The sequence below is a fragment of the Pseudorasbora parva genome, chromosome 8 (assembly GCF_024679245.1).
Source record: "Pseudorasbora parva isolate DD20220531a chromosome 8, ASM2467924v1, whole genome shotgun sequence".
Classification (NCBI taxonomy): domain Eukaryota; kingdom Metazoa; phylum Chordata; class Actinopteri; order Cypriniformes; family Gobionidae; genus Pseudorasbora; species Pseudorasbora parva.
The window spans coordinates 28,682,152-28,706,170 of NC_090179.1; the positions used below are offsets into that span (position 1 = coordinate 28,682,152).

The window sequence follows — 24,019 nt, forward strand, 5'->3', positions numbered from 1 at the left end:
CAAAATCGGGGCAAAAATCGAGCAGTGTGAACTAGGCTGCAAACCCTGTTACTGCACTCCTGACATGTTAGGGGTGTGTGATACCTCAAAAATCTAAACACAACACCTTGTTGCAAGTGTTTAGTGACACATCACACATCTCCAAACCCTCAGTCACTCCTCAGAGACCAAATATACACTTTAGAAAACAAGAAACTAAAAGCAAAATCATAACTGGATAGAATAATTATAATAATATAGGATAAATATTGATTAAGGTTTTGATTATGAAGTTAATTAGGATATAAATATATACAGGTATATTGAAGCGGCAGTGGATTTCAGAATCACCCTTTCACCACGCTGCAGTAATCAGGCAAAAGAAGCCCCAACAAGTAGCTTCCCCAACACTGCCACCATTCAACAGGTTTATTTGTGCAGTTCTTTTACTCTTGACAGAAATTGCACTTGTGTAATATACATATAGTTGGCAACCATTCGATATCTACAATCATTGTTGTATAAAAATAAAAAAATAAAAATCAGCACAAACATAGAAAAGTTAGACATATTTGTTCAAACACACACAGAAATTTACATTCAAGCATGACAATTAACATCAAGCCAAATTTAATTGAGATTTTCTTGGTAATTGGATCAATGCCTAATTAAATAAAAAAATATAATTTTTCCACTTATTAACATTTGCCCTGTATGAATGATAAATCTGGCACATAATATGATTTATAAATAAAAACCTTCCATTTAATTTGAATAGGGTGTTTTGTTGCTTTTCTCTTTTAAAATGATGAGCAAAGCCATACCACTCATCATCTTTCTTTTTCATTCAATTCCTGAATTTTAACATTTAAATATGTCAACTACACGAATGAAGTAATGACAGCAGTGTTCATTCTGATCTTTCTGGGATGCCTTAGAGTGGGTGAAAAAAACAAAATAAATTCATTGGATGGATTTTAAAACAAAATTAAATATTTTTTTCTTAAAAATGAACAAAATAGGGAGAACATTTTCAAGAGTGCACATCAAGGCAAGATAATACAGAAAGACTGACTAAACACTATCATATTCATGTGGAGTTATTATTAGATGTTTCACCAAATCCCCAGAATGTCAAACAGAAGAGAAATGGGAAGGCAGCAAATGGGCACACATTTGTCTGCTATGTATCGAACAAGTCATGACTAATGTGCAATAGTGAGAAATTGCTTAAATGTAAATCTACATTTAGTATGTCCGAAAACCTCTTTAACAAAAAAATCTCGCAGTCTGAGAGGTTTAATGCTACTGTTACACATACTTACACGTAATACCTTAATTGGATGAATAATAGTATAACATAAAAAAGAAATACCTTAATTGAATGAATAACAGTATAACATAAAAAAGAAATACCTTAATTGGATGAATAACAGTATAACATAAAAAAGAAATACCTTAATTGGATGAATAACAGTATAACATAAAAAAGAAATACCTTAATTGGATGAATAACAGTATAACATAAAAAAGAAATACCTTAATTGGATGAATAACGACAATGTAAAATATTTGGGCCATTTCACTTGCTGTACGACAGCAGTCTGTTGTTCATAACACATTTATAAATGAAGCCATTGAGCAGACCAGATTCTCAAATTTGACACACAGATCCACAGAAAAAAGGGCAACAAAATTCCATTTGCACTACAAAATCGTCATCCTCACAACTGCAGCGACCATGCAACCTCTAATGTAACAAGGCACAGTGTTTCAAAATCCTGTTGAGATGGATTTGAGCTATTCGATTTCCTTTATAAAGGGTAGAGGACCAGTATTATACAGAACCAGAAAACTAAGCTGGCTGGTTGAGAGCAGTGGTTAGTTGCATACACAATGGTACAAAACGCTTGCCCGATTTTCAACTGGGCATTAAAATGCATCCCGCTGTGGTTCTCAGGATTTAGCGTGTCCTCGTCACTTTCGCTCTCATCTTGAAATTCGTGGCTTAGGAGAGACTTTTTAGATCCCATAGACATAAGGCGGATCTCATCATCATAGTCATCCCAGTGCTGCCTTAGCCGATAGAATCCCATACTTTTGTCTGTTTGACTTGGCTATGCAGACGCACCAGATGATGCAAGTTGTCACGAACAGGGCCGTCATTGCGGCAGCTGGGGGATTGAGTAATGAAAAAGACAACCATTGAACATTTGCATATTAATGTAGTATTTAAATACTATTAGATAGCTATCTGATCTGCCTACCTGCACTTGCCACTACTAATTCTCTTGGAAGGCCAAATATATCGTTCTCCATGTCTAACTCAATAATGATGGAACTTGCTGCTTCAAAAGGTGGCACGGATACCTGAAAAGACCAACAAGAACAGTGGAGAAAAAAAAAAATTATGTATAGAAAGCTCTCATTTAAAATGTATGGTATTTTATTAGGCAAAAATAATTTTAAACCATCTTCTTCATTACACTGAATTTTCCATTTTGTTAAATTAAACTAAATGTTCTGTATTACACACACACACACACACACACACACACACACACACACCACACACACACACACACACACACACACACACACACACACACACACACACACACACACGCGTCCTTCTCAAAAAAGTAGCATATTGTGATAAAAGTTCATTATTTTCCATAATGTATTGATAAAAATGTAACTTTCATATATTTTAGATTCATTGCACACCAACTGAAATATTTCAGGTCTTTTATTGTTTTAATACTGATGATTTTGACATACAGCTCATGAAAACCCAAAATTCCTGTCTCAAAAAATTAGCATATCATGAAAAGGTTCTCTAAACGAGCTATTAACCTAATCATCTGAATCAACTAATTAACTCTAAACACCTGCAAAAGATTCCTGAGGCTTTTAAAAACTCCCAGCCTGGTTCATTACTCAAAACCGCAATCACGGGTAAGACTGCCGACCTGACCCTGTCCAGAAGGCCATCATTGACACCCTCAAGCGAGAGGGTAAGACACAGAGAGAAATTTCTGAACGAATAGGCTGTTCCCAGAGTGCTGTATCAAGGCACCTCAGTGGGAAGTCTGTGGGAAGGAAAAAGTGTGGCAAAAAACGCTGCACAACGAGAAGAGGTGACCGGACCCTGAGGAAGATTGTGGAGAAGGACCGATTTCAGACCTTGGGGGACCTGCGGAAGCAGTGGACTGAGTCTGGAGTAGAGACATCCAGAGTCACCGTGCACAGGCGTGTGCAGGAAATGGGCTACAGGTGCCGCATTCCCCAGGTAAAGCCACTTCTGGGCTACAGAGAAACAGCACTGGACTGTTGCTCAGTGGTCCAAAGTTCTTTTTTCAGATGAAAGCAAAATTTGCATGTCATTCAGAAATCAAGGTGCCAGAGTCTGAAGGAAGACTGGGGAGAAGGAAATGCCAAAATACCTGAAGTCCAGTGTCAAGTACCCACAGTCAGTGATGGTCTGGGGTGCCATGTCAGCTGCTGGTGTTGGTCCACTGTGTTTTATCAATGCAGCTAGCTATCAGGAGATTTTGGAGCACTTCATGCTTCCATCTGCTGAAAAGCTTTATGGGCATGAAGATTTCGTTTTTCAGCACGACCTGGCACCTGCTCACAGTGCCAAAACCACTGGTAAATGGTTTACTGACCATGGTATTACTGTGCTCAATTGGCCAACTCTCCTAACCAGAAAGTTGAGAGACGCAAGACCCAACACTGTGGATGAGCTTAAGGCCGCTATCGAAGCATCCTGGGCTTCCATAACTCCTCAGCAGTGCCACAGGCTGATCGCCTCCATGCCACACCGCATTGAAGCAGTCATTTCTGCAAAAGGATTCCCGGCCAAGTGTTGAGTGCATAACTGAACATAATTATTTGAAGGTTGACTTTTTTTATATTAAAAACACTTTTCTTTTATTGGCCGGATGAAATATATGTTAATTTTTTGAGATAGGAATTTGGGGTTTTCATGAGCTGTATGCCAAAATCATCAGTATTAAAACAATAAAAGACCTGAAATATTTCAGTTGGTGTGCAGTGAATCTAAAATATATGAAAGTTTAATTTGTATCATTACATTATGGAAAATAATGAACTATCACAATATGCTAATTTTTTAGAAGGACCTGTATATATAAAATAAAATGGTATGGTACATCACCATTTCAATTAAACTCTCTACATCCTTTTAATGGATTGTTAATTTAAATTAATTTAAACTATATTAATTTAAACTATATATGCACTATACACACACACACACACACACACACACACACGTGGCAAAACAACCCAACAAAAAAAAACACACCAAACCACAACCTTAATTAACCAAAACCAAAAAACTAAAATCAAACTCACCTTCTGGGATTTCTGCTGGTAGCCGTCAGCCACCGCTTCAATGTTGTGTAAACCAGGGGCCAGAATAGCGTGGAAAAATCCTCCCTCACCGGTGAAGACTCGAACACCACCATTCAAAACTATTATAGCTCCCACGATAGGCTTACCGCTCTTATCCTTGACCACTCCACGGACCCCTTTGTGTACCTAGAACAGAAGAACCAGTTTCAGCTTGGACGAGCTGAGATTCAGTGGAGGGTGATGAACAGAGAGGCATAAAGGACAACAGACTGACCTCAACCAGCATGCTCAGAAGAGACTTCCTGTTCTCGGCCCAAAGCGTGGGCAGCATTTCAGCTGGTGGAAACAGGCAGCAGCTAGTGTAGACAGTGATCTCAGGACAATGACCAAAGTCCACACTGAAGTCCTACAACACGGAGGAAAAATGATCATGGAGTTGAGGAAATTACTTAGGAATTAAGATTTTAAAAACGACTGTCAACTTGTTAATAAAAGACCAAAAAATAGGTTTCTGGTCTGTTTGGTTTGGGTTGGATTGTGGAGAGCAGTGAAAAAAGGTAATGTTCTTGACATCCAAATCTACGTGTCCAATCAAACTTTATGCTATTTCTGCTCAAATTCATTTGTCTCTTAGTAGAAGCTAGCCAAGTCAAACAGATACCAACAGAGTTTACTTTTGTTCAGAATTTATCCTGTCTACCATTCAGAATTGTGGGGTCACTACAACTTTTAATAAAATGCCTTTTTGCAAAATACATTTATAATATAGAAAAGATTCAAATGTTTAAATAAATGCTGTTCTTTTGAACTATATTCATCAAGTAATCATGATTTCCACACAAAAAATTAACAGCACAACATGGATAATAATAAAAAATGTGTCTCTTCAAATTAGCATATTAGAATGATTTCTGAAGGATCATGTGACACTAAAGACTAAAGCAATGATGCTGATTGCAAAGGACTCAGTTATTACATTTTTTATATTTATAATTTTTAATATGTATAATTTATGTACAATTGTATGCAAAAAGTTTGCATACAATAATTTCAGAATATGGCTGTTTTTACAGCATTTTAAACAAATAAATGCAGCATTACAAAACTTTTTTTTTTTTAAATTTAACAACTAATGTTTTAGATGGTAGTCTATAAAAAGTAAGAGAAAATCCAGAATTCATTAAACAAAAATTAGGACAAATATAACTGGTTTTATGTGGTGAATTATTGGCTGATGAGAATAAAATGCCCTATTAATAATTGTTAATAGCATATTATGTAGACTAAGCAGTGGACTGTTGACATTGACAGACACATTAATGAAATGTGATTTATAATTTGAACACTATCCCACCGAAGAAGTCACTGTCAAGGTCCTTTCCGTGAACATTGGTCATGCCAACAGTGGAGGTGCAGTCTTTCTCTTTCGCAAGCTCACGTCCATCTGGGTTGATGCTGGGCAGGATAACAATTCTGGTCTCATTTATGAGCTAAAGACAGGAGGGGGGGGGGGGGGGGGAGAGAGAAAGAGAGGCACGTTAGGTACAGATTAATGTTCATGTACTTACATTCAGATGATTACTCTGTCTCTTTTGGTCAATCGTGGTTTCAATATAATTTACTATTTTATTGATAAAAAAATAAGCTTTTAAAGTAATTTCCTGTGATAACCAATGCCACCAATGCTGTCGATAAGCACCACAAATTAATTTTGACTTGTACTTGGGGTAAAATCTACTTAAAATGGGACTATGAAGTCTATAGGGTAAGCACTGTATATGTGTTTCTTTGTTTTGTATCATATTTGATACATCAGGTAGGCTAGAGGTGAAGCATTGATTGACTGATAGACAACTACTCTGTAAGTGTTTGTAACTTCTCATTTGATTGTTTGTTCATTTGTTGTTGGATAAGTGTGTCTGTGTAGTGCAGTGGTGTGTATTATTAGATTTGGTGTATTCTCGCGGTGTGTGTGTGGAGGAGTTAGCATTTGTTTGGTCAATAGGCTTGTTTGAGATGAGCAAAATCTGCGCAGAACTGATCACCGGTGATCAGAGCGAGATGCATGCCGGTTAGAAAGGTGTCCGAGGGCGGCCCGCCTTGCTCTGATGTCATGCTGACATATGTCAAAAATCTCTCGCGAGCGAAAGGCAGATGTGTCGGATTCTGCAGTCGAGCACAGTTGCTCTCCACCGACTGCACGGAGCAAAAGCACGGAAACGACTTTATGACGACACAGCTTAATGCTTATTGGTTTAAACAACCGTGATGTAAGGTTGTTTTTTAAAATATTTTATTTTAAAACTCTGATATCATGTTTTAATGTGTATTAATTATGTGTGAATATTCCCAAACTCTCGGACAGTGCAATCTCTCTGTGGGTTATGTGATTGTTGTCATATTAATAAAAATATATAAAACGTGTGTAATTAAAATAAAAATGCTTGATAAACAGGCCTTTCGAAGTGAAATAAATAACAAAAACTTTGGGTGTCTTGTTCATAATATTTATTTTCATATAAAAGCAACAGAACTTAAATTACATCCAGTTTATCAGCAACAGAGCGAAATTTAGAAGTAGAATTTAGAAATTTTGTCCGACTTGAGGCAGAGCTGACGGCATGTGACTGACATATGTCAACAAAGTACCGCGAGAGCGATTCGAGAGCAGAGGCTGATGCAGCTGCTGCAGATTCTCAAGGGGGACTGCAGGAGGCTGCTCGAGCTCTGATGACGACACAGCTGATCCACAATTGGCCGATTCACCGCATGACAGCGATCACGTGCGTTTCGTGTTTATTCTAAAACCTTATGTTATGCTAATGCTCACAAATCATTTATTTATAACAGTACAACCTCTTTTCATGCAGTCGCGATGTTATATTGTCATGTTTATCAAACTAAAACTGATAAAAACCGTTGACAAGACTTCATTGATAGTGTATGTTTATATGTTGAACTTTAATCTTGTCCAAATAGACGCTTTATTAAACAGTACATAAAGTATTGGATGAAAATATCAATTGAAACATCTGTGTATTTGAGAAATACTGCATTTATTTAACTTCAGCTGTGATAAAGTTTGCAAACGCAGTGCATGCGTCACCACGGGAAGCAGAAAGTGTCCGACTTCACGTCTCCGTTTGCAACTCCTCCCCGACTGCACTCGGCTACTCTCGCCGATCGTATGCATCCAGCCGCAGCCAATGTCGAACACACCTCTCAACTCTTCCCTGTGCAAGACCGACGAGTGTAAAGACTTCAACTCTTCCCTGTGCAACTCCTCCCGAGCAAGGACCCCGACCCCGGCACTTGAGTATCATTTTCCTTTTCGGTTTTCTTTTTTCTATCTGGCCTTTTCTCTGAAATCCTCTGCTACTTTACTCTCTATTCCAATTGGTCTCTGGAATTGCCAGTCTGCTGTGAACAAAGCAGACTTTATTTCATCTATTGGGACTCATTCTCAGCTCAGCCTCATGGCCCTAACTGAGACCTGGATCAAACCAGAGGACACTGCCACTCCTGCAGCACTCTCAACCAATTTAACTTTTTCACACACCCCTCGGCCTATTGGGAGGGGTGGGGGTACTGGTTTGCTTATCTCAAATGATTGGAAATTTGATCCATTACCATCTCTATCGGCCAATTCATTTGAATCACACTCAATCACTATTACTCACCCTGTTAAAATCCATGTGGTAGTGGTCTATCGTCCTCCAGGTCACCTCGGTAACTTTGTGGAGGAGTTGGATGTGTTACTTTCTAGCTTCCCTGAGGATGGCACTCCTCTGATTCTGCTTGGTGACTTCAACATCCATCTTGATAAACACCTAGCCACAGACTTCAGCACTCTACTGACTTCATTTGACCTTAAGTTAGTATCTACTACGGCTACTCACAGATCAGGTAACCAACTAGACCTCGTCTACACACGCAACTGCTCCACAAACAACACTTTAGTTACTCCATTACACACCTCAGACCACTCTCTCATTACTCTTAACCTCATACTGACTCCTGATTCAACACGTACTCCTACACTGATTACCTTTCGGCGTAATCTACGCTCACTCTCTCCCTCTCGCCTATCCACTATGGTTTCATCTTCACTCCCTCCACCAGCTCAGATCTCAGCACTGGACACTAACAGTGCTACTGACACTCTTTGCTCCACTCTAACATCCTCCTTAGACAGTTTTTGCCCCCTTTCATCCAGACCAGCCCACCCCACCCCATCTGCCCCCTGGTGGCTGTCTGATGTTCTCCGTGAACATCGCTCTGGACTCAGGGCGGCAGAGAGGAAATGGCGGAAATCTAAAAACTATACTCTGAGCCCTTACCTTGTATCAGTCTCTTCTCCCTTCTTTCTCTACAAATGTCTCCACTGCTAAAACAACATACTACCACAACACAATCAACAAATGCTCTGACTCTCGCAAACTCTTTAAAACATTCTCCTCTCTCCTTTGTCCTCCTCCTCCCCCTCCTTCATCAACTCTTACAGCTGATGACTTTGCATCATTTTTCACAAACAAAACATCTCTCATCAGCAACCAGTTCTCCTCACCACAAACTGACACGCACATCTCAACAACTAACACGAACACGCTTCCATCCTTCTCTCCGCGGCAGATATTTCTAAACTCATCCTTACAATCACCCTACTACCTGTCCACTTGATCATATACCCACTCACCTCCTTCAGGCCATTTCTTCTTCAATCACTCCTGCACTCACTCACATTGTCAACACTTCTCTTCACACGGGAACCTTTCCCACAGCATTTAAGAAGGCTCGGGTAACCCCACTGCTTAAGAAACCCTCTCTGAATCCAGCACTTTTAGAAAACTACCGACCGGTATCTCTTCTGCCTTTCATTGCAAAGACCCTTGAGCGAGTTGTGCTCAATAAACTCTCTATGTTTCTTGAACAGGACAACCTCCAAGACAACAACCAATACGGCTTCAAAAGTGGCCATTCGACTGAGACTGCCTTGCTCTCGGTAACTGAGGCACTGAGACTGGCAAAAGCAGCTTCCAAATCCTCAGTGCTCATTCTGCTGGATCTGTCTGCTGCTTTTGACACAGTTAACCACCAGATCCTCCTGTCAACACTTAAGACGGGGATCTCAGGAACTGCTCTCCAGTGGTTCAGGTCTTACCTCTCTGGTAGGTCCTACAGGGTGTCATGGAGAGGTGTAGTGTCTAAGTCACATCATCTAGCTACTGGGGTGCCCCAGGGCTCAGTGCTTGGACCACTTCTCTTCACCATCTACATGTCATCATTAGGTTCTGTCATTCAGAAACACGGCTTCTCCTATCACTGCTATGCTGATGACACTCAACTCTACTTCTGATTTCAACCAGATGATCCTACAGTCAGTGTTCGTATCGCTGCCTGTCTGACAGACATTTCTGACTGGATGAAGGAGCATCACCTTCAACTCAATCTTGCAAAGACAGAATGACTTGTTTTCTCAACCAACCCAGCACTTCATCAAAATTTCTCCATTCAGCTTGGTTCATCGACCATAACTCCATCCAGGACAGCCAGGAACCTTGGAGTTGTGATTGATGCCCAGTTAAACTTCACTGACCGCAACAGCCCGGTCCTGCAGATTTGCTTTATACAACATTAGAAAAATTAGACCCTTCCTATCAGAACAGGCTGCACAACTCCTGGTTCAAGCTCTTGTTCTCTCCAGACTGGACTATTTAATGCTCTTCTGGCTGGGCTTCCAGCATGCACTATCAAACCCTTGCAGCTGATCCAGAATGCAGCGGCGAGAATGGTCTTTAATGAGCCGAAGAGAGCTCATGTTACACCTCTCTTCATAAGACTGCACTGGTTGCCAATGGCTGCTCGCATCAAATTCAAGGCACTAGTTCTCGCCTACAAAACAACCACTGGCTCTGCACCAATATACCTAAACTCGCTTGTTCAGACTTACACACCCTCCAGAAGCTTGCGTTCTACGAGTGAGCGACGCCTCGTGTGCGTTCCATCCCAAAGAGGCATGAAATCGATCACAGACATTTTTCTGGACCGTTCCCACCTGGTGGAATGACCTGCCAATCTCAATTCGTGCTGCCGAGTCTGTAGCCATTTTTAAAAAACATCTTAAGACACATCTTTTCCAATTGCACCTGACCAATAAAGAATAGCACTTAACTATCCATTAAATTTTGTTTGTCAAAAAAAAAAAAAAAAAAAAAAAAAAAACTGTCCTTACTGTGTACTGTGCTTAATTAACTGAGACTTCTTACAGCTCTTACAGGTTGTTGGCCTTGTTTGTTTCGTTGCTTCTATTGCTCTCCCCTTTTTTGTAAGTCGCTTTGGATAAAAGCGTCTGCTAAATGATTAAATGTAAATCAGGTTACTGTAAATGCCTCATGTACTGTAGTATGATATAACTGAATAGGCAGCATCAAACACCTCAATTTTATAAGGAATAGCTTGTGATGTAAATTAATTAGATCTTTATAACAGTATAGCAGACTTGTCACTCTATACCTCCTAGTTTTATAATCAGAGCTGTGTAGTTTTCATTGTGGGTGGCGGAATATGTAATGACATTAAATACAAGATATTCTTACATTTTATAGGATTTTATGTGAAAAAGACAGGTGTACCATGACTTGAAAAGTGAGGAAGTTTTTATAAGTATACTAAAAGGCCTTTTACTTGCTAAAATATATGAATGAATGATCTATCATCTTTAATCAGATGATAGAAGGCTTGTGTAGTAGTTTTGATCAGTGTGATAATTTAGAGGCTTTAGAGATGAAACATAATAGGGTTCATTTTTTATAAATAGTTTAACTTGTATTTAACCCTTAAATAGAAAATGTATGCCCAGCGGAACTGAGGCGATCATTTAAACTGCTTCCTTCATCCTGGTACGTTTCCCAAAAGCATAGTTAGCTAACTATAGTCGCAAATTCCTTTGAATTGTGTTGGTAGCAACGGAACTTGCAAATATTTTTGGCTTTGGGAAACGCCCTGGTTAGAATCTTCTGATCATACTGTGACCATCAAGGGTGTCACTTCTGCACTAGAAAAGCAACTCACCTTGGTGATGGCTGCGTTCTTGCCGTAGTTAATACATAGACTGGCAGCAAACTCCAGAAGCAGCTCTGTGCCCACTGGGGCGTTACCATGGATACCTGCCACAAACCGGATCTTGGGCTCAGATGGTTCTTGGACTTTAGGGTTGTTGGAGATCTCCAGAGCCCAGATAGTTCTGAACTCCACACTCTGACCAAGACTTCATAGGAGAAAAAAATACTGATCACATCACTGCTATGGTTTGACTTTAAAAATAGTTTTACTACAGTTAGATATTTGAATCCATTATAAACTATTATAAACTGACACAAACTGTTAAAAAAGTAAATGCTGAAATTACCATTGGGCCTACAGTACCATTCAAAAGTATGGAGTTGGTAAGCTTTTATAAAAAAAATATTTTTTAAAGAAGTCTCTAATGCTCATCAAGGATGCATTTTTTTAATCGAAAATACAGTAAAAACAGCAATATTGTGATATATTTTTACAATTTAAAATAACTGCTTTCTATTTTAATATAAAAAAGAGAGTAATTTATTCCTGTAATGGCAAAGCTGAATTATCAGCATTATTACTCCAGTCTTCAGTGTTACATGATCCTTCAGAAATCATGCATCTTTACACAGCAAACGCGGCACAGAAACCGATTCTGAAGCGGCAGAAAAATCACAAAAATATGCATTTACACAGACTGTTTAATCATTCTCTGAAGCGGCATAAATGCATTTACACAGGAATTAAAATCGCAGGTAACAATTATTATTTAAAAATACAGTTTTAACAAAGTGTTATGAATTAATTTAAAACAAATAATGAAATAATGTATAAAAATAGGCCTAAAATAAAAATACGGAATTTTAAATAATTTTGCTCTGCTTGCTATATAGCGCTTTTGATGTTTGTCATAATTCTGAAGGCCTACTGTAATTCTGCAATTCTTCTATTGTAGGATATAGTTATTTTATATTTCTTAATTAAATTGTGCCTGATTGACAATGCTATAAAGAAAGTACCTATACATTATCATGGGTAGATTACCAGGATTAAAAGTGGTCCAAAGTTTTTTCAAAGAAACAGAAAGTCACTTTAGAGCAGTCACAACATGTTCAGGGGCGTCGCACCCGTAGGGGGATACACCCACTCTTTTCCCGGTGACAGGGTTCAACACCCTCTCTTTTTCTGCAGTTTTCCCGCAGTTCTCCGTTTCTTTGGCCGCTCTGTGTCAGCGCTCGCTATGGCTGCTTCCCCTCCCTTTACATAATAGATATTTTTATAGCTTAATGCTCTTTAAATATATTGTTGCATTGTGAAAAGTATCGTTGCATAAAGTACGGACCTGTCCGTGATCGTTCTCCGTGGTTCTGACCAAAGAAGAGCGCTTTGGAATCTCCATTATAGGCACCAGACTGCATAGCCTCTCTCTGAGCCCATAGACTGTAAAAGTGGTCAGGAACGTAATATTTCCCCAAAAAAAGTTTTTAGCACGTATAACATGAGCCCGAATATCTGACAATTTTGTTTAATAGTGAACAGAAAAACCTTACACACGCCAATCCATTACCGACAATTTTTTTCCGCTTCTTTATTAAATAGGCCTATATAGCCTACAGGCTATTTAATTAAAAAATAATGTTATTTGCTAATATTTAAACATAGCCTAACTATGACATTATAGGCTACGTTTTCTTTAACCCAACGAAATTAAGCGCAGGCGAATTTTGTTCCTTTATGACAGTGGGAACAACTCACTCTGTAATATTTTGCCATATGCTACAGATAGCCTAGGTGCAATACATAATTATAAAATATAAACGTTCTACTTTTATGTCACAATAACAACAAAGGCCGTGGATTCTGGGAACATATTGTTTATGCAATTCAAAATGTCCAAACGCTGTCTTAATTTTTTTAATTAAACGGAATAATTTATCCTCAATTTTTATTAAAATTGTTTATTAAACGGAACGTTTTTAAGTTCAAAAGCATTTCTAAATTCAGTTAATATTTCCAAAAAACAAAATTGAGCCAAAATAACAAAGTGGTAAAAACTATCACCATGCAAATTAAATTTAGCCTTCTCTCGCAGTTATTAGGCTAGGCTACAACCCGCCGAATGGACGATCACGGTAATAAGCTAAATGTTCTAAATAAATATGCACATAGCCTAATAATAATAAATAATTTAAAAAAGACACAACTTTAAATAAACTCAAATATTCTACAATGTTGCTTATAGACAAATTACAATACCATAATTGATTGAGTAGGTATAGGCTAAGGGAAAAATCCAAACTTCAGTCTATTTTAACGACATGCAGGACAGCAGAGAATATGTCAGAAAATATAAAATCTAATATAAAATATCGTTCTCTCAAAGAGATTATTTTTGGAATACAATACTGGGTTGCACGGTGACGCTGACTGAGCATTTACCGTTTCTGAGGGGAAATGTTGCAGTGCGTTGATCTGCCAGTCTCTTCAAAGGAAGATTACAAACGGCGAACACTACAGTAGTTAGCTTGACGATGTGAGTACATAAATATTTTATTTTAATTCCTAGATGGTTTGTTTCCTAGTTGCTTCTTGATTCTTGTGCCTAGTGAGCTTGCTGACAGGCAGTTGTCATGACAATGATGTAGTTTAAACCGTTTCTATGTCGTCTTTGATACTAGGGGCCAAGGTGGGTCAGACCCGGCATATTTTAAGTCTGCTTTAATGCGGCATTGCGTCTTTACACAGAGTTTTGAGCAGACACAGACCCGCTTTAGAGCCGTCAGCTGTGTAAAGATGCCTTAATTTGATGATTTGCTGCTCAAGAAACATTTAATACTGTCAGTTGAAAACTGTTGTGCTGCTTAGTATTCTTTTGAAAACCATGATACATTTTTTCATGATTTTTAGATGAAAGTTTTTTTTTGTAACAACAAACGTTTTTACTGTCACTTTTTATTTAAATGTTGAATAAAAGGTATTCATTTCTTTCACAAAAAAATAATCTAGAAAAAAAAAAAATAATGACCCCAAACTATTGACCGGTACTTACCTCTTCTCTGGTCATTTATTTAAACTTTGTGACCTTGGTTCTTGGTTCAGCACAAACTCTAATTTTCAAAAATAACTTCTGGGACTAAGCTACAGCGAGACAAATGATACAGTAACTTCATTGTGTACTGAATGCAGAGACATTAATCTCTCTCATTCTGAAAGTTATTTTTGCCTTTCGGGGTTTCTGATTACAGAAAACGCACAGGATTCGGTTCAGGCTTGTCTGCAGAGATCAGATAAGCTGACTCATGCTTTTGTTCAATTTAACAGGTGTTCTCTGGGGAAAGGCATGCCACACATGTGTGAATAACAGCCCTCCAGAGAACTTCTGTGTTTAAGGTCTCTCATGATCACGGAGTTTGTAAACAACGTGCCAAAAGTTTGTCCGATGCATTTAGAGAGCTGTACCTGTGGAGTGAGGTAATCTCCGGGAAGTTCAGGGTGAGGCCTCGCAGGAACTCAGAAACTTCGCTGTACCGTCGATAACGGAAGCTGCTCTGGGTGGGAGTGTCTTTGATCAGCGTGTCCAGACCGGATTCTCCTGACAGCAGCTTGATGAGGCTTTGGAACTCCTTCACGCTGGGATCTAGAATTGGGGTTGTGTCTCCTGTCGTGTCTCCATTCGTGTAGCTGTGAATCCGGGTCAATGTGAAATTAACAATCACCACTCCTTCTTTAGGCACGTTGACTTGGGTGCTAACTGAGGAGTAGCTAAAAAGATGGAAGTGAAAGTGTCAGTCATTTACAGTCTTGGGTATAAATACACATGAAGCTAAATAACTTTAGGGCTATTAAAGAAATAATGTACCTAAAATAAATGAAAATATACATAGATACATAGACAAACAATGATTCTTTATCTAAACTAATAGTAAATAATTGCATATCAACATTTTCTGAGAAAGTCTCAATAATCCAAAGCAATTACATTATTGTAGCAGAAAAGTAAAGATAGTAGCACAGGCAAGTAACTGCCTGCTAAGGATTTTTGCTTGTTGCGCCTCCAACGGTGCAATTGCGGGTAGCTGCAGGGTCATCAGCCGGGAGCCACCCTTCATTGAGGTTTCGCTCCATTAATCCCGGAACATCTCACGGTGGTGGAGCAACGACAGGGATGTCTCCCTGCCGCCCCCTGCAGCTAGCCCTAGGAACCATGCTTTCCCCACGCCTGGTCCTTCCTTCTTAACCAAAGCCAAAAGCTTCCCTGCTCTCCCTCCTCGGTCAGGTCTTTCAGAGCCTTTCTTAGTTAAGGGCTAGTAACTCCCATGCTTTTCAGGAAGCGCTGGGTAGATGCTCCCACGAAACCCCTGCAGCCGACTTCCACCGGATAGCTGACAGCCGACCACCCTCCCTCTCTGCATTCGGCTATGAGGTCGAGGTACCGATCTTTTTTCCTCTCAAACGCTGCCTCCATTCCTCCTTCCCACGGGACAGTGAGCTCTGCCAAAATTACTGCCCAGGCTGTGCCAGACCAGAGAATGATATCCAGACGAAGGTTGGTTGTGGTGATCTCAGTTAGAAACCTGAGCTGCCGGTCGAGGTCCACTCTCAGATTCCACTCGCAACTGCCTACCAAAACTGATCTCTGCGGCTGCGTGATGTTAGGGGCCCCACCTCCCTCATCCCATCATCATCCGCCTTGATGTCGGTGGTAGGCGCTCCCTGGCTGTTTCCACCCCGTGTACCTCCAGGATCTCCGCCAGCTTCCGCAGGACTTGGTCATGGCGCCATCTATTGCTGCTACATGCTGTTTTAAAGCTTGACAGGATATGCTGAAGGCTCGGGTTTGGGGCATTGCAAAGTTGGCAGCTCTCCTCTGAGCCATACCACAGACAGAGGTTGCTGGGGCTTGGGAGGGTGTCATAGGTGGACCTTATGAGGAAACTCAGCCAGGCTTGGGGGATCTTCTACATATCGGCCCAACCTACGGTCCTACTTATTACTCCTTCCCAGGTCGTCCAGCGTCCTTGCTGGCGTTGGCTTAGAGCTTTGATCTGATAGCTCTCCTCCTCTATCCTGACCACCTCAGAAATCACTAGGTCTTTCCTCTCCTTCCTTGTGGCTTTGGACCACATCTTCGGAGTAGTCCCCCAACCCAGGCCAGTTTTCCCTGACTGTGTCCTGCCAACAATTTCTTGGTGTTTCAGCCTGCTGATTGCCTGGTCGACTGCTAATTCTGCCCTCCACTTGCGACCTGTTTGTACTGGGGCTTTGGTGTTCTGCACAGATGGTTCAGATGAGTCCCTTAGCTATAAGACAAGCCTCGCCTTCTCCTGTCTGTAGCCCAACAGAATCGACCTCAGTGGCAGTTGTAGTGCATTCCTCCCAAATAGGCCAACACTGGAGAGGCTCCGGGGTAAGCCCAGCCACTTCCTGATGTAATTGTTTGATTTTGAGTTCATCTTCTGCACAGTGCAGGTAGTTATCTCGCATATCTACCTATGTATCTTGAGAGGCCACATTAGCCGCCTATATAAGGTGAATTGGTAGCACCAGATCTTAAATTTGCCCGGAAGATGACTCTTGTCGATCCGTGTCAGACCTTCAATGAGTTGTAACATTACTGTATTAGCTATGTGCTTGTCTGACAACTCAGCTGTATAAAGTTTCCCAAGACTCCAGACAGGTTGTTCTGCTAGTATTGGGATCTTCTCACTATTCACCGTGAAAGAGATAGGGGTGTCCATGGTTAACCGATTAACCGTTAAAAATTGCGTAACCGAGTGAAACATTTTGCTTGGTTAAGTGGCGTCAATGACGTGCTTTGAATTTAGTTGTAATATTTTTTTGCACCACTAGAGACCGCCAGAGCGCTCCCAGACATTTGTAATATCCACAAGAAGTCGTCATGACCAGCTTTCTAACATGAAGCGGGCAAAGAAAAGTACAGCGTGGGAGCACTTTAAAATTGAGAGTGACGGGGCAAAATGCAGGCATTGCAATGCAGTGCTTACCGCATTTTTCAGGCTATAAGTCGCTCCGGAGAATAAGTCGCATCAGTCAAAAAATGCGTCATGAAGAGGAAAATAACATAAGTCGCACTGGACTATAAGTCGCATTAGGGCAGAAGCAGAGCGGGAGCCGCGCGCGCGCTGTGCATAACGGATCAGAAGAAAGAAAGTTTGAAGTGAGAAACTTGTGAGGGACTAGCGAAAAGCAGAGGTTACTTTAACTGTAATGAAGAAAAAAAAAAAAAAAGCTAATCGCGGACTGAAAGCAAGATGGCCAGAGCTGAAGGAACGAATCCACAGATGCTTGAACTCTCTGCCAGGAGAGGCTCAGCCGCGCGAGTCAAACGCTGTGTGAATCATTCTCGGCTGCATATTTTACTACATGCCCTAATCATGCAGGCGCCCTCGCGGCCACTTGCATTGCTCCTGAACTGGAGCGCATCTCATCCTAATTTAACGAAACTCAGCGTAGGCCTCAGAGACATGAAGTATATCTTAAGAAAGCTTGAAATGTCTTTTAACAATTTAAAATAAAAAGAAATAGGCTACTCTCTGATTATGTAATCCATGATGTGCATTTCTCTCTATAGGCACGTTCACTACGGAGATGGTGGTCGTCAAATTAATAAACTGAAAATAATAACCCTGAAGCACACTATGGTTAACCGAGTATTAACCGCTAAGGGCCTCGGTTAACGGTTAATGAAAAACTTGAAAACGTGCAGCCCTAGAAAGAGATGTGATCATTTCTGACTCCTTTGCATATGGAGAGACTTCGGGACTCAGCAGGTTTTATCCTCATCCTGGCCCAACTAAGGAGTTCTTTAAACCTCTTCATTACTCGGTTGGTACAGGCTGCTGTTTGAAGGAGGATGGTTACATCATCCATGTAACTCCGCAGGGCTGGCAGTCGTTGGCCCGACGGTCCTTTCACCCCTCAAACCATCTGTCTCCCACCGATGAAAATGATTTCAAAGGCTGCTGTGAAGAGGATGGGAGAGACTGAGCAACCCACTGCAATGCCTTTCTCTAGGTGGTGCCATCCCGACGTTGCCTCCTGTGTTGCGTAACAAAACGTGAAGCTGTTGAAGTAATTGGAGATGAGGTTCCGCATGCTGGGTGGTATGTGGAAGAATTCCAGGGCAAAAGTGATTAACTGATGGGGAATGGAACCATATGCATTCTCCAGATCCAACCAAACCACGTGCAGATCTCGTTTTTCCCGCTTGGCTGTCTGAATCTGCTCCCAGATCATAGTTTAATGTTCTACGCAACCAGGGAACCCTGGGACGCCTGCCTTTTGGCAACTGGTATCAATGTAGCAGTTGCTCAGGAGGTAATTGGTTAAGCGCTTGGCCACCACAGAAAAAAATATTTCCCCCAATACGTTTAGCAGTGCAATGCCTCTAAACTGGTTGATGTTGCGAGAATTTTGCTCTTTTGGAATGAAGGTTGTCACTGCACGGCTCTATTCTGAGGGGGATGTTCTGGGCCTTGCATGCTACTCTCATCAGCTTCCAGAGTAGCTTCAGCACCATGGGGCAGCTCTTATAAACCCTGTAGGGCACGCCACTGAGACCTGGTGCAGAGGCAGACCTTGCCCTGTCTACCACTTGATTGATTTCATGTATATTACAAAAAGTGGCTTAGTAATACAATATTAAGTTACCGTATTATAGTTACAAATATTTTTGTTGTTTATGTCTTTATCACTAACAAAAACAGAACACAATATATTTATAGCCTCTGTAAGCTTCTATATGTTCAGGGGGGAAATGTAGTTTTTAGTGTGATGCCATTATTAGAGCAGAATATTCATGGAAATACCCTTGGGCAGAGACATTCAGAAGGTATTTTCCTGGGACAAGTAAGCGCCAGTAGTCTCCTGCAGTGCTGGATGTGATGGAGTGATTGATTGTGTCCACAGTGATGGTCGCATTGGGGATGCCAGATCCATCTTTGCTGTCGATCACCATTCCTTTTATTCCACGGTGGACCTGGACATCCAAAAAATTATTTTATATGGTGTGTAGCAGAATAGAGGTGAAAAAAAGAAATGAGAACAAGACTGTTGACCTGATGGATGAACTGCAGAAGTGATTTGCGATTTTGTTCCCAGTACTTCGGCAGGTCTGCCGCTGGTGGGTATTTGTAACAGCCCAGTTCAATGGTCACCTCAAAGCAGTTAGTGTTGAGATAGTTCCAATCCTGCATCCCTCCTGAGGGAAAAGCACATTTATTGTTTCCTTTTCTGGTTATTTAGTTTTTACCCCCACAAGCTAGTGCTCACCATGGGTGTTGAACCATGCAGCACCATTGGTGATGCCATCTTGAAAGTATTCTTCGTATGGATTCAGCTCCTTACAAGGGTGACCATCATGCATTTGATCGTTTTCCTGAAAAAAAGAGAATGTTTTACTGGCCATTGAATTAACTTTAAATGATTAAATATTCTTAGCGTCATTTGTTTTTACAGAAAACAGAAAGCCAGATATTCACCTGAGAGTAAGCAAGAGCCAACGCCCTAAAAACGGCATCATCTGACATTAAGAACATAAATATTCCCCAAAAAACAAAGAAATATCATTTCTAGCATTCCTTAATTATAAGATTTTATTAAACAATAATGCAGCTACTATTAAATGTCAATATTTGAAACATTTGACCAAATGGCGTTGGTTTGCACACCTCATTATCATCCCTCCTAATAGGAAATGCGTGAAGAAATGTTTTGAGTAAAGAAGGATGAGGGTGGAACCAAATAAAGACTGTCCCACTGAACTGAACACTGACTACCCCCCCCACGCGCGCGCACGCGCACACACACACGCGCACACACACACACATATGTTCCCGAGAAACAGACATTAAATAATTTAAAACCAGTAATTTTTCCAAATCCCCCGAGTTATTTACTCATGAATTTATAGCTCAGCAGGTGAAATTTAGATAAAGAGAACAAAGGAAAGGGCGAGAGTTTTAAAGCATGGTTAGGGGATAAGTATTGCCAACATACCTGCCACATCATACCACTTAGCTCCATTTGTGATGCCACCCTGGAAGGTCTCACTTAAGTTTTCTTCACACTTCGGCTGCCCAGTTTTCATAACAGGGTTATTCTCCGCGTAAACCCGCGCCAAGTATCTAAAGAGAGCATCATCGGGTGATCTGCTATAGGTGCCCTCTAACTCATGGCCCACAGAGTCATCATAAGGATAACTGGCCACTACTGTCCCACCATGCAGATTCCCAGACAGCACAAATCTAGAAAAGACAATCAAAGAATATCAGAAGAGTTACATTTAACTTCACATACATTGGATTAAGAATTTACAGACATGCATATTATTCAGAGAAGTTAAAAAAAAGAAGAGCTGAATTACAACATAATATATTTATATATTGCACATAAAAGATACATTAAAAAGCTGTTTGTGGACGTATCATTACTGTAAATGCAATATCTATAAAGTTTTAATCAAGTAATCATAAACAACTGGAAAAATCAAGGAAATTGTTCAAATCTTAATGAATATATTTTCATGTCCAATTCATTATTATATAATTAACATACATTAATTAATATTATTATTATCATAATAACTGTACAATTATTTGGTTAACATTGGATAACTTGACATAAACTGATAATGAAAAAACATTTAATAATTTATTCATCTTAGTTTGTGTTAATTTCAACATTTACTATTACATTATTAAAATCAAAAGTGATATCTGCTAATATTATTTAATGGACTTTATCTAAACATACCTGTAGTTTTCTTACTCACATTAAGAAATATTATTAAAAACTAATGTTATTAAACATAAATTAATGGTAAAGTGCAACCATTGCTATTATTCATAAAAATGATTAGACTCAAACCCTGTTGGATGGAGCTGTATTTTTTGAAAAGGCCAGGAGTTTTTTTGTTGTTGTTGGTTTAAGATGGTCTTTCTTTAAGTCTTTCTAGCAGGTCTGTCACAAAGTTACGTTGGGTTTGTGAAGTGGCTTACTTGTTGTCCAGGATCCACTTCATGACAGCAGCAACTTCAGGGGTGTCTTCTGCATTCACGTGTTCCTCTTCAAACTGGTCTGGGAAACTTCTGTTGAGGTCGAAGTTTTTAGCATTATTCCGACCCTCATCGTTGCCCGTACAATCGCCCTCCTTAGCCTTCTCAAATCCATCAGGATTCATACTCGGCATGATATAAATATCGGTGCTGTCGACGAGCTTTGTGACCCGCGGATCCTCTCCGTACTTCTCCAGCAGATCCTCCAGCAGGTAGATCAGAACCTGCCGGGACACGGTCTCGTCTCCGTGCATATTGCCCACGTACTTGAATTTTGGTTTTCCTGGTACATCAACAGTGGGGTCCTTGGTGATTCTCATTACCCAAAGCGATCTGTTCTCAACTGATTTGCCGATGCTGGTCAGATTTGCAATGTTTGCATATTTCTGGGCGAGACTTTTAAGAAGGTCAGTAAGTTCGGTGTAATTGTAGTATTTGTTGTAAGTCTCTGCCTCCTGCTCCCCAAGAGGAACTGAGTAGATGGAGCTGATATAAACAACAAGCAGCGATAAAACCAACAGCGAGCATTTATGCGAAGAATACAAGCGGTTTACCCTCTGTCCCGACATGTTTTCCGACGGCACCTTGACGTATACATGAAATTCCTGTAAATTTGTCCGCACAGAGTCAGGTCAAGTCTTTAACTTGCCTGGCGTCGGGGTGTTTTTAGTAGGAACTTCCTGCTGCAGCTTCAGGACCCCAGTTCTAAGACCGCAGTTCTAGGACCCTAGTTTTTTGTGACAGCAATACCTACCGAATTGAATCACCAAAATTTAAGATGGACCATGAGATGGACGATGGACACTGATCAGACTGTGAGTAGCCACCGATATTCAATCAAGTTTAAACGAAACAAAATGTACTAAAGTGAGCTGCTAACTATGAATTAAGAATTAATTCACACAAATTAAGAATTTTGTGTGCTAGTTTTATTAATTACTATGATGTTCTTGATCGTAGCCATGATTTATTAAATCCTTTTTGATTTTTAATGACATCTAGCCTAATCTAATACATCTAATACATCTAGCCAGCACATTATTAAACTTAAAAAGATGACAAAAGCATGTTGTTGTAATGGTGTGTACGATTACCTGTAGCTTACTGTATTAGTGGGGAAACTTGCTGAATACTCATTGTTTTACCATAGTTAAGAATAAAATATTCTTACATAACTGCTCTGACTGCCTGGTTGCACTACAATATTAGCCTGTCTAAATGATGCATAATGTTTGTCATGTTCAGCCATTTATACTTTGGCTACGTTCTTATAGCCTGTACTGATATATTTTTGCTGTGAAGGATTAAAAAGATTAAAATGAATCCTTTAGTTAAAAAATAATAATAATTCTGTATGAATCTTGCACAAATGTGTTTTTGTTATCCTTGGAGCTGGACTGAAAAGACTGGGCATAATATTGCAGTGATTAATAAATGCATATTTAGCCTCTCCAAACAAATATTATTATATTCCATTCTGCATATCATGTATGCATTTCATAATGTAACCGAGATGGCAATGGCTTTTGTCATGCATGTTATCTTTTGTTGCTTTTAGGGATTGCCACGCCATCACTGTGGAAATGACAGTGGGATTTTCATGTTAATGGTAAAGTCTCAGTGTTTTTTTGTTGTTGTTTTTTCTGTTTTTTGTTATTTTTTGTCAAGTACATGCTAATATAGTATCTTTCAATGTCACACATCTTACAGATGGACATGGCTTTCATTAGAAAGAGGTGGTGTCTCCTTCTGATGGAGCGCTTCAAAATAGAAGGGTATTATAACAATATATATTTGTATATTCATCTCTGTAACACTTGCTGGTTTTTTTATAAATTGTGCAGTTTTTTATTAAATGTATGTTATCATCTACAGTTCATTTTGTGCCTTGGCTCATTTATCAAAATTACCATGTTCACCAGATTAGTATAATGACTTTCAGTCGTCATCCAATTAGCTAAGTAAGGTATATAGGAAATGTTTACAATAGTTGCCTCATCACGCTGTATGCAGCTTCAACTGTATAGCACCATGGTCTCAATTGGTGGGTTTTGCTGTTATATTCTTACAAATTTGGAGTTTGGACTTAGACATGAGTAACATTAATATTCTGTTTGGCTTTCTCTCTCTACAACTTCAACAGTGCACAACTGTTAAATCATATGTTCTTCAATCATTCTTGAGTCTTGCCTTGCCTCTCTACAATCTTTAAAATATCTGACTGTAATTTAGTGACTGAATACTGATTCCATTTTTATTTTACCTGATAATGAACTAATTAGTTAAACTTAAGGAGGTTAATCAATATACAGTATAATTCAAGAAACTAAGATTTTTAAGGTAGGCCTACTCAACTTTTTTTTAAAAGTTTGATATACATTTTTCAATTATATATTTTGAGTAAATTAATGTTTAAATTTAAAATTGTGACTCAAAGCAGGTATTACACACTTAATTGTAATTACCCTCTGATGCATTTTTAATTTAAAAAAATTACATAAAATATACTCCCCTAAGAT

The 24,019-nt window shown here is 39.7% G+C and overlaps 1 pseudogene; it reads right to left on the reverse strand.

Annotated features, from left to right (window-relative positions):
* Positions 1-379: 379 nt before the first annotated feature.
* LOC137084527 (carboxypeptidase D-like) lies at positions 380-22,181 on the reverse strand (annotated as a pseudogene).
* Positions 22,182-24,019: the final 1,838 nt, after the last annotated feature.